This window comes from Schistocerca cancellata, chromosome 1 (genome assembly GCF_023864275.1).
Source record: "Schistocerca cancellata isolate TAMUIC-IGC-003103 chromosome 1, iqSchCanc2.1, whole genome shotgun sequence".
NCBI classification, from domain to species: domain Eukaryota; kingdom Metazoa; phylum Arthropoda; class Insecta; order Orthoptera; family Acrididae; genus Schistocerca; species Schistocerca cancellata.
The window spans coordinates 464,266,396-464,276,272 of NC_064626.1; the positions used below are offsets into that span (position 1 = coordinate 464,266,396).

Sequence of the window (9,877 nt, forward strand, 5' to 3'; positions counted from 1 at the left end):
ATATCCTGTGACCGCAAGACCCACAAACTCTTTAAACAGAAATAAATTTTTCTACTGAAAGTGGATGCATCAACAATTAATTTTCACTAGAAACTTCGCTCAAACAAACGCGAACTCTAAACCAGTGATCTAAACTATACGCTGTATAATAATATGAGATTTAAATGGAATCACATGACGTTGTGCTTATGGCTGCAGAACGCTCTGCTAGAAAGTAGCCTCAAACAAAGATATGAACTAAACTTTACTAAAAAAACTGAGAACAATTTAGTAAACAAGTCTGCTCCGAAAAATCCTTCGAACAGGTAATTAGAGAACCGACACGAAAACATAATGTCTTAAATCTCCCAGAAACAAGTAAACGTGAACTCATCGAATCTGTTAACATAGACGAAGATGTCAGTGATGACAAGGCTATGATGGCACCTATGACTACGCGTATTACAATGAATGTAAAGAAAGGTAAGTAAATATGTATGCTTAGCAACAGTAACAGGACACAAATTGAGTATTAGCTGAGTGGTGAACATCAAATATTCAGTGCTGAGAACGAAGATGTGCTGCACAAATGGAAAAAGTTCAAAGTTATTGTTCAGTACACATTACATAAGTATGTTCTGAGCAAGGTCTTACGGGATGGAAAAGACACCCTGCTTTAATAGCCCTGTAATAGGTAATTTGGCATATTACATTTAGAGGGAATAGCTTCGAAACGATAATAAATAAAAGAAGTTTCTCATATAAAAGCTGATATGTAATTAACGTTCGTAAAACTGTATAAACGAATTATGTATTAATTTGAAATTTTGCCAAATATCCCACCACCACTAATTAATTCTGAAAAAATCAAAAAAATTTTGTTACAACGTAAATTAAAGAGGCTTTCAAGGTACATACATCTATGTGTAATAAAGCTCGGTTCTGAAATGCAATCTTTGGAAAATAAGCTGTACAAAATCTGCTTTAGAGTATTTTCAACATACCTACTTAAAATATCCGAACATTTATTATTAGTCTAGTTCTATATGTGTTTTGTATTTGAAACTGTTATTTTACGAGTGACAACCTTTCCTTGTTTTTTAATTTACTGTTTCACATATGTGTATTTTGTTTGGCCGAGCGGTTCTAGGCTCTTTAGTCTGGAACCGCGCGACCGCTAGGGTCACAGGGCCGAATCCTGTCTCGGGCATGGATGTGTGTGATGTCCTTAGGTTAGTTAGGTTTAAGTAGTTCTAAGTTTTAGGGGACTGATGACCTCGGATGTTGAGTCCCATAGTGCTCAGAGCCATTTGAACCATTATTTGTTAATTGAAAATACTAAGTGTATATACATTGTATATAAGTAGAAGATTGTGATACAAAAATTTACAATAATGACAATTCGTAAATAAATACTTAAAACATAAATTATTCTTACATGATGAACACCAATTGAATGAAATACCTTCAAATACTACACACAACGGAGAACACAGTATAATACAAAATTTCAGCACGTTTTCAATTTGTCGCAGTTGATCCTCAAAATACGCTGATTTGTATCAGGCATATTTCAGTACTAAGCCGTGGCGAAAAGAACTGATTGTGTACTAGGGACTGCAGCATAATTACATTGTTTCTCAATTACATATCAACTTTTGTATGATAAACTTTTTTATATATTTCACCGTTTCAAGATACTCCTTCCAAACCTTATATGCCAAATTGCCTCTCCAGATGTGTTTTATCCCTTAAAATTGAAATTGGACACAAATCGAAAAATGTGTGTCGTATTATTTTGCCCCCTTTACATACCCGTCAAGTTTCATCAAGGCCGTTTATTGACACTTGGGCTTGTGCTCTTGTTAGTAGTGTAAAGACATAAGGAGCAGATGAGATAGCCGTAAGATTCTGCAAAGATTATGCGGAAGAACCTGCTCCTCTTCTAGCAGCAGTTTACCGTCGTTCGCTGGATCAACGAAGGCTACCTAGCCTTTCCCATTCAGAGAAAGGCTGTAGGACAGATGCACACAATTATCGGTCTATATCCAATCTGTTGTACCACTATGGAGAATACACTCCTGGAAATGAAAAACAGAACACATTGACACCGGTGCGTCAGACTCACCATACTTGCTCCGGACACTGCGAGAGGGCTGTACAAGCAATGATCACACGCACGGCACAGCGGACACAGCAGGAACCGCGGTGTTGACCGTCGAATGGCGCTAGCTGCGCAGCATTTGTGCACCACCGCCGTCAGTGTCAGCCAGTTTGCCGTGACATACGGAGCTCCATCGCAGTCTTTAACACTGGTAGCATGCCGCGACAGCGTGGACGTGAACCGTATGTGCAGTTGACGGACTTTGAGCGAGAGCGTATAGTGGGCATGCGGGAGGCCGGGGTGGACATACCGCCGAATTGCTCAACACGTGGGGCGTGAGGTCTCCACAGTACATCGATGTTGTCGCCAGTGGTCGGCGGAAGGTGCACGTGCCCGTCGACCTGGGACCGGACCGCAGCGACGCACGGATGCACGCCAAGACCGTAGGATCATACGCAGTGCCGTAGGGGACCGCACCGCCACTTCCCAGCAAATTAGGGACACTGTTGCTCCTGGGGTATCGGCGAGGACCATTCGCAACCGTCTCCATGAAGCTGGGCTACGGTCCCGCACACCGTTAGGCCGTCTTCCGCTCACGCCCCAACATCGTGCAGCCCGCCTCCAGTGGTGTCGCCACAGGCGTGAATGGAGGGACGAATGGAGACGTGTCGTCTTCAGCGATGAGAGTCGCTTCTGCCTTGGTGCCAATGATGGTCGTATGCGTGTTTGGCGCCGTGCAGGTGAGCGCCACAATCAGGACTGCATACGACCGAGGCACACAGGGCCAACACCCGGCATCATGGTGTGGGGAGCGATCTCCTACACTGGCCGTACACCACTGGTGATCGTCGAGGGGACACTGAATAGTGCACGGTACAGCCAAACCGTCATCGAACCCATCGTTCTACCATTCCTAGACCGGCAAGGGAACTTGCTGTTCCAACAGGACAATGCACGTCCGCATGTATCCCGTGCCACCCAACGTGCTCTAGAAGGTGTAAGTCAACTACCCTGGCCAACAAGATCTCCGGATCTGTCCCCCATTGAGCATGTTTGGGACTGGATGAAGCGTCGTCTCACGAGGTCTGCACGTCCAGCACGAACGCTGGTCCAACTGAGGCGCCAGGTGGAAATGGCATGGCAAGCCGTTCCACAGGACTACATCCAGCATCTCTACGATCGTCTCCATGGGAGAATAGCAGCCTGCATTGCTGCGAAAGGTGGATATACACTGTACTAGTGCCGACATTGTGCATGCTCTGTTGCCTGTGTCTATGTGCCTGTGGTTCTGTCAGTGTGATCATGTGATGTATCTGACCCCCGGAATGTGTCAATAAAGTTTCCACTTCCTGGGACAATGAATTCACGGTGTTCTTATTTCAATTTCCAGGAGTGTATTTTATGCTCTAGAATTATGCCATTGTTGGAGAACGAAAATGTCCTCTATAAAAATCAAGAGGGATTCCGCAAACTGAGATTTTGCGAAATTTAGTTCGATCTGTACCTCGAAAGAGATCCACAGCGCATCAGACAACGGCGCTCAGTTTGATGCCGTGTTCCTTCATTCCAGGCCTTCGACATCGTCCTGGTCTGCCGTTTAGTGAAATAATACGAGCTTATCGAATACTGGTCCAATATGCAAATGGACCAAGAATTCCTTGCGGATAAAGCTCAACACGTCACTCTTAACGAACAGAGTCGGCGGATGTAAAGATAATTTCCGAAGTACCCAAAGGAAGTGTGATAGGACGTTACTGTTTACATTGTATATATGTAGAAGACGTAGGAAGTACTTTAAGAATGTTAACAAATGCTGCCGTTGACTATAAGAAAGTAGCAACGCAAGAAGACAATATCGATTTGCAAAATAATCTACAAAGAGTTGATGAATGGCTCACATTCTGATGGTTAATCCTAAACATAAATAAGTGTAACATATTGTGAACACATAGCAGGGCAACGGCCTTGCCGCAGTGTATACACCGGTTCCCGTGAGATCACCGAAGTTAAGCGCTGTCGGGCGTGGTCGGCACTTGGATGGGTGACTATCCAGGCCGCTGTGCGCTGTTGCCCTTTTTCGGGATGCACTCAGCCTCGTGATGCCAATTGTAGAGCTACTCGACCGACTAGTAGCGGCTTCGGTCAAGAATACCATTATAACGACCGGGAGAGCGCTGTGCTGACCCCACGCCCCTCCTAACCCTATCCTCAGCTGAGGATGACACGGCGGTCGGATGGTCACGGTAGGCCACTCGTGGCCTGAAGACGGAGTGTATACATAGCAAGAGTGCATACTACTGTGCAACTAGGGTACTGATGAATAATTGTGGGAAACAGTATATATTGTAGACCATCTAAGAGTAACTTTCAAGGGAGATCAGATGTGGAATGACCACATGAAACAAATAGTAGGAAAAGCAGATGCCAGACTGCGATTCATAGGAAGAACCTTAAGAAAATGTAACTCATCCACGAAAGAAGTGCCTTACAAGGCGCTAGTTCGACCGAATCCTGCGTACTGCGCATCATTTTGAGACCCTTATCAAGTGGGACTGATAGGAGAGGCAAAGAAGATCCAATGAAGGGCGGTGCCTTTCTTCACAGGAAACTTTAGTCGGCGCGGGGGGGTTATAAAAATGCTCAACTAACTCCAGTGGCAGACGCAACAAGAGAGGCGTGCATCGCGGGACGATTAGCTACTACTGAAATACATCCACTGCTTGCCATAACTGGAGTATATAAAATCTTTTGCATTTGCGTCCAAGAGTGCATAGGAATAATGAAAAGAATCATTAACACTCACTTCAGGGAACACTAGAGCAAATGTCGCCTGGACAAGACGAATAAATCGGCAGTAGCAGATCAAGTAACAGGACAAGGAAACCACGAAATTCTTTTCTCTGACTTCGTGGTTTTACCAAGACCTATCAATTACTACGCTAGGATGCAGGAAGAGACCATAGAAACTGAAAAGCACAAAAACAATTTTAAAAGGAAGAAGAAGGACTGAAATTGGTTTTGAGACTAAATAAAGTAAGCCGGCCGCTTGCCGAGCGGTTCTAGGCACTTCAGTCCGGAACCGCGCGACTGCTACGGTCGCAGGTTCGAATCCTGCCTCGGGCATGGGTGTGTGTGATGTAGTTAGTTTAGTTAGGTTTAATTAGTTGTCCTGAAAGAAGGATATTAGATGAACATTAACAAAAGCAAAACGAGGATAATGGAATGTAGTCGAGTTAACTCGGGTGATGCTGATAGAATTAGATTACAGAAACACACACTTAAAGTAGTAAAGGAGTTTTGCTGTTTTGGGAGAAAAAGAACTGGTGATGATCGAAGTAGAGAGGATATAAAATGTAGACTGCAAATGGCAAGGAAAGCGTTTCTGAAGAAGAGAAATTTGTTAAAATCGAGTATAGATTTAAGTGTCAAGAAGTCGTTTGTGAGGGTATTTGCACAGAGTGTAGCCATATATGGAAGTGAAACATGGACGACAAGTAGTTCGGACGAGAAGAGAATAGAAGCTTTCGAAATGTGGTGCTACAGAAGAATGCTGAAGATTAGATGAGTAGATCACATAACTAATGAGGAGGTACTGAATAGTATTGGGGAGAAGAGGAGTTTGTGGCACAACTTGACTAGAAGAAGGGACCGGTTGGTACGGCATGTTCTGGGGCATCAAGGGATCACCAATTTAGTATTGGAGGGCAGCTTGGAGAGTAAAAATCGTAGAGGGAGACCAAGAGATGAATACACTAAGCAGATTCAGGAGGATGTAGGCTGCAGTACGTACAGGGAGATGAAGCAGCTTGCACAGGATAGAGTAGCATGGAGAGCTGCATGCCGGCCGGAGTGGCCGAGCGGTTAAAGGCGCTACAGTCTGGAACCGCACGACCGCTACGGTCGCAGGTTCGAATCCTGCCTCGGGCATGGATGTGTGTGATGTCCTTAGGTTAGTTAGGTTTAAGTAGTTCTAAGTTCTAGGGGACTTATGACCACAGCAGTTGAATCCCATAGTGCTCAGAGCCATTCGAGAGCTGCATTAAACCAGTCTCAGGACTGAAGACCACAACAACAACAATTACAAGTAGTTGTAAGTTCTGGGGGACTAATGATCTCAGTTGTTAAGTCCCATACTGCTCAGAGCCATTTGAACTAAATAAAATAAACTGTCAATTTTCCCCACTACTAGCTGTATAGCATACGTCAGCGAGTCTCGACGAACGTAGCCTTCTGTCTGATGACCTCAGAAACCGACTGTTGCGTGGATACATACAAACATTTCGGCTTACTGAACTTATTCAAGTTTTTAACTGCTTTGTTATTTAGTTTCTCTATGAGAAATAAGGAAATACATGTTTCAGAATTCTTGAAATTTAACCCCTATAGGGGTGAAATAGTAGAAGAAAGTTTATTTAAATAAATCATCATTGATGAAGATCTAAAGTATTTTTAAAACTAACTCTGTGAAAACTGGTATTACACTACTCGGTCAGGTATAAAGAAATATGAATTAGGAGATGAAAGTTTCTGTGGAAGCAACACCAAAACAACACAAAGGAGTGGTTAGCAAAAAGCCTTCGATTCCAGCTACTAGAACCGCTTTTTGGTCAGATGGACATTCGGAAAAGACCATGCTTGGCTCTGAGCACTATGGGACTTAACATCGGCGGTCATCAGTCAAAAGACCATGCTTCCACAGCCTTAATTGGCGTGAAGAGTTTAGAAGGTCTTGCAATTTGTGAACATCATAAACATTCGATTAAAGAAAAACAAAAACAAACAAAAACATGTGCAGACCAAACAGTGTACGTGAGCTAAGTAGAAATCGCTAAGTGGGCTGTAGAAATAATTTGTAATGTGTTTTGAATTTTTTTCAGCGGCAAGATAACAGAGATTGGGGGGGGGGGGATGTTTTGAGTGTGAATGACCTGATCACTGTTAGTCTTCTTATTGCTTCTCTTTTGGAATGTAGAACTTACCCCCTCCCAATCCCGCCCCCCTCCCCCGCACGCGCGGAGGTACTTTATCCGAACATTTCCCTTCCTGTACGTAACGTTTTATGTGTGGCTACTCATTGGCATGATGTGGATCCGATCATGATAAAATCAGTAAGATGAAAGAGCAATTCAGGTGAACCGCAGTCAGAGTACAGAAATTCAGGTGAGCTGCACCGTATGGTACGTCATCAGTGTGTCGCGACAGTTCACCTGAATAAAATGATTTTATTTTACGAACTGCTATCTAACAGCACTCCTATGAGAAATTTTCATTTGAAAACCTCATTGTAAGGCTGAAGGTAACGCCACACGCTTGTAAGTGTTTTGTACTGATAAGTGTCGTAAGTGTCATATGCATGGAAGCATTCGTTTCGTCGTTGTCCCACGATTAAATAACCAATGTAACAACAAAATTAGTTCTGATATACAGGGTGGTCAAAATAAAAGTGGCCCGGAAAATATTTATAAACCTGACGCGGATCTGACGCTAGTTAATGAACAGGAGAACTGTCCATCACAGAAATTGCAGGAGGCCGTGATTTGGATGCACTAGTCTTTTGCTGCCACATTTACGCGCATGTGCTTCTCCGTATGCTTTGTCACGAGTTTTTCGTTTTGTCATTACATTTGAGTGTGTGTGGGGAGCAGTCGTGTTTAGCGACCATTTTAATGTAATAAAAAATGGTGGTTACGATAAAACAGCGCGTATGCATTGTCGAGTGTTATGCGAAACGCTACATGTGGAAAACGTATCCAGAATTGTTTGTTGGTATAGACTGGAAGTGTTTTGGTAAAACCTCCAGCAAAGTCCACAATGCAAAACTTCCTGACGTAACGGCGTGAAACGGTCTCTGTAGCGAATTAAAACCGTAACTATGCGAAAAGAATTATAAATCCAGAAAAAATTGCTCGAATGAAGAGAACCACTATTCGAAAAGAGTTCGAACACCATAAAAAATTGATAGAGTGAAAGAAATCCTGAAAGAAACTCCAACGAAATTTCAGGGTCGTTTGTCCGTGCAAGAGAGAATCAAGAGATTGTCGTTTCAAATATTACCCTAAAGGACCTGCATCTTTATCATAACAAATTTATGTTTGTACATGAGCGCGGCCACGGTGGCCGTGCGGTTCTAGGCACTACAGTCTGGAACCGCGCGACTGCTACGGTCCCAGGTTCGAATCCTGCCTCGCATTCGGGAGGACGACGGTTCAATCCCGTCTCCGGCCATCCTGATTTAGGTTTTCCGTGATTTCCCTAAATCGTTTCAGGCAAATGCCGGGATGGTTCCTTTGAAAGGGCACGTCCGATTTCCTTCCCAATCCTTCCCTAACCCGAGCTTGCGCTCCGTCTCTAATGACCTCGTTGTCGACGGGACGTTAAACACTAACCACCACCACCACCGAATCCTGCCTTCGGCATGGATGTGTGTGATGTCCTTAGGTTAGTTAGGTTTAAGTAGTTCTAAGTTCTAGGGGACTGATGACCTCAGAAGCTAAGTCCCATAGTGCTCAGAGCCATTTGAACCATTTTTACATGAGCCAAAACGTCCAGGGGAACATTCTCGTTCCAAGTCCTGCCAGTGATTTCTGGGTCAAACTTCAATTTTTCGTTTTTTCATATGAGGCATGGCTCAGCCAGCCACTGCATTTGAACCCACAGAAAATGCGCCATTATGGATTAGAAAATCACTATTAGTACTCTGAAGAGTCGTTCCATAATGTCAAGTTTGTTGTTTGGTGCAATTGTTGCACAATGGCTGTTGTCCGCATAGTAACAAGATTTTTTATTTATTTCTTTATTTTTTATTTTATTTTTCATTTATTTATTTATTGCAACACTGTTAATGTTAACCTGCACTTCCGCCGACTGGCCACCCCTCCCATTTCCAATCGAAAATGGAATTTAGGAAGATTTATTTGCCGGTAAGCCACTGTATTACCTCTAATCTCTCTAATTTTCTCATCGTGGTCATTTTGCGATATTTGTGTGGGAGGAAGCAGTATGTTGCGTGGTTCTTCGGGGAAAGTAGTCAAGTATCCCGCCCTTTTTTTTTAATTAGACACTGTATCAATACCGTATTTACTGATTACTTTTCTGGAGCGATCTACGCAATCAGACAAGTTGTGGGCCTTGGTGCTCAACAAAACAAACAGTGCCAAATCTTACTCACTGCAAGCTCTATACCGTACGTCGACGCGAATCTGCGATATTGCTTCGGGAGTCGTTAAATCCTCTAATGACGTCTCCTGTATTGGAAAGCGAAACGCTATGGAGACAGTTACGTCTTGGACCTCTGCCTCATGACCATAAAACAAATATCAGCAGCTACGCAAATACTGTCCTTAAAAGCCTGCGCTCTCTTGCCTCTACATCAGAAACACCTACCCAATATTCACGTAACAAACATACGTTGATCTCCCTCCTACGTGATTTTCTCTTATTTCCGTCATCATTCAGCATACCTCTGAGGTTTCTCTCATTCTCATTGACGAAATTGTCTTTACAGTCCCAGCAACTGAAAATTTTGTTATAAATTACCATTGTGCCAACTTCCGACAAAGAGCTATGCTTATGGCTTCTTTCCCAGCTGTATTCGTTTTGAGTAAATTGGTTTTTCTCTTGAGTTCACCACTGAATGATTCTCGGTGTCATAGACTTTCATAGTCACGACATTCTACAAAGTACTTTGTTACATGCCTTGCCTATCTAACTCCGACACACGGTGGGTAATTTCCTCACCTTCTGCGTTTACTCTTGACAAGCATAGCGCCATGCTTCCTCTACTGAAAACGTAAG

The 9,877-nt window shown here is 43.4% G+C and overlaps 1 pseudogene; it reads left to right on the forward strand.

The window, feature by feature from the left end:
• The first annotated feature begins 4,038 nt into the window (after positions 1-4,038).
• LOC126100301 (5S ribosomal RNA) lies at positions 4,039-4,156 on the forward strand (annotated as a pseudogene).
• The last annotated feature ends 5,721 nt before the right edge of the window (positions 4,157-9,877 follow it).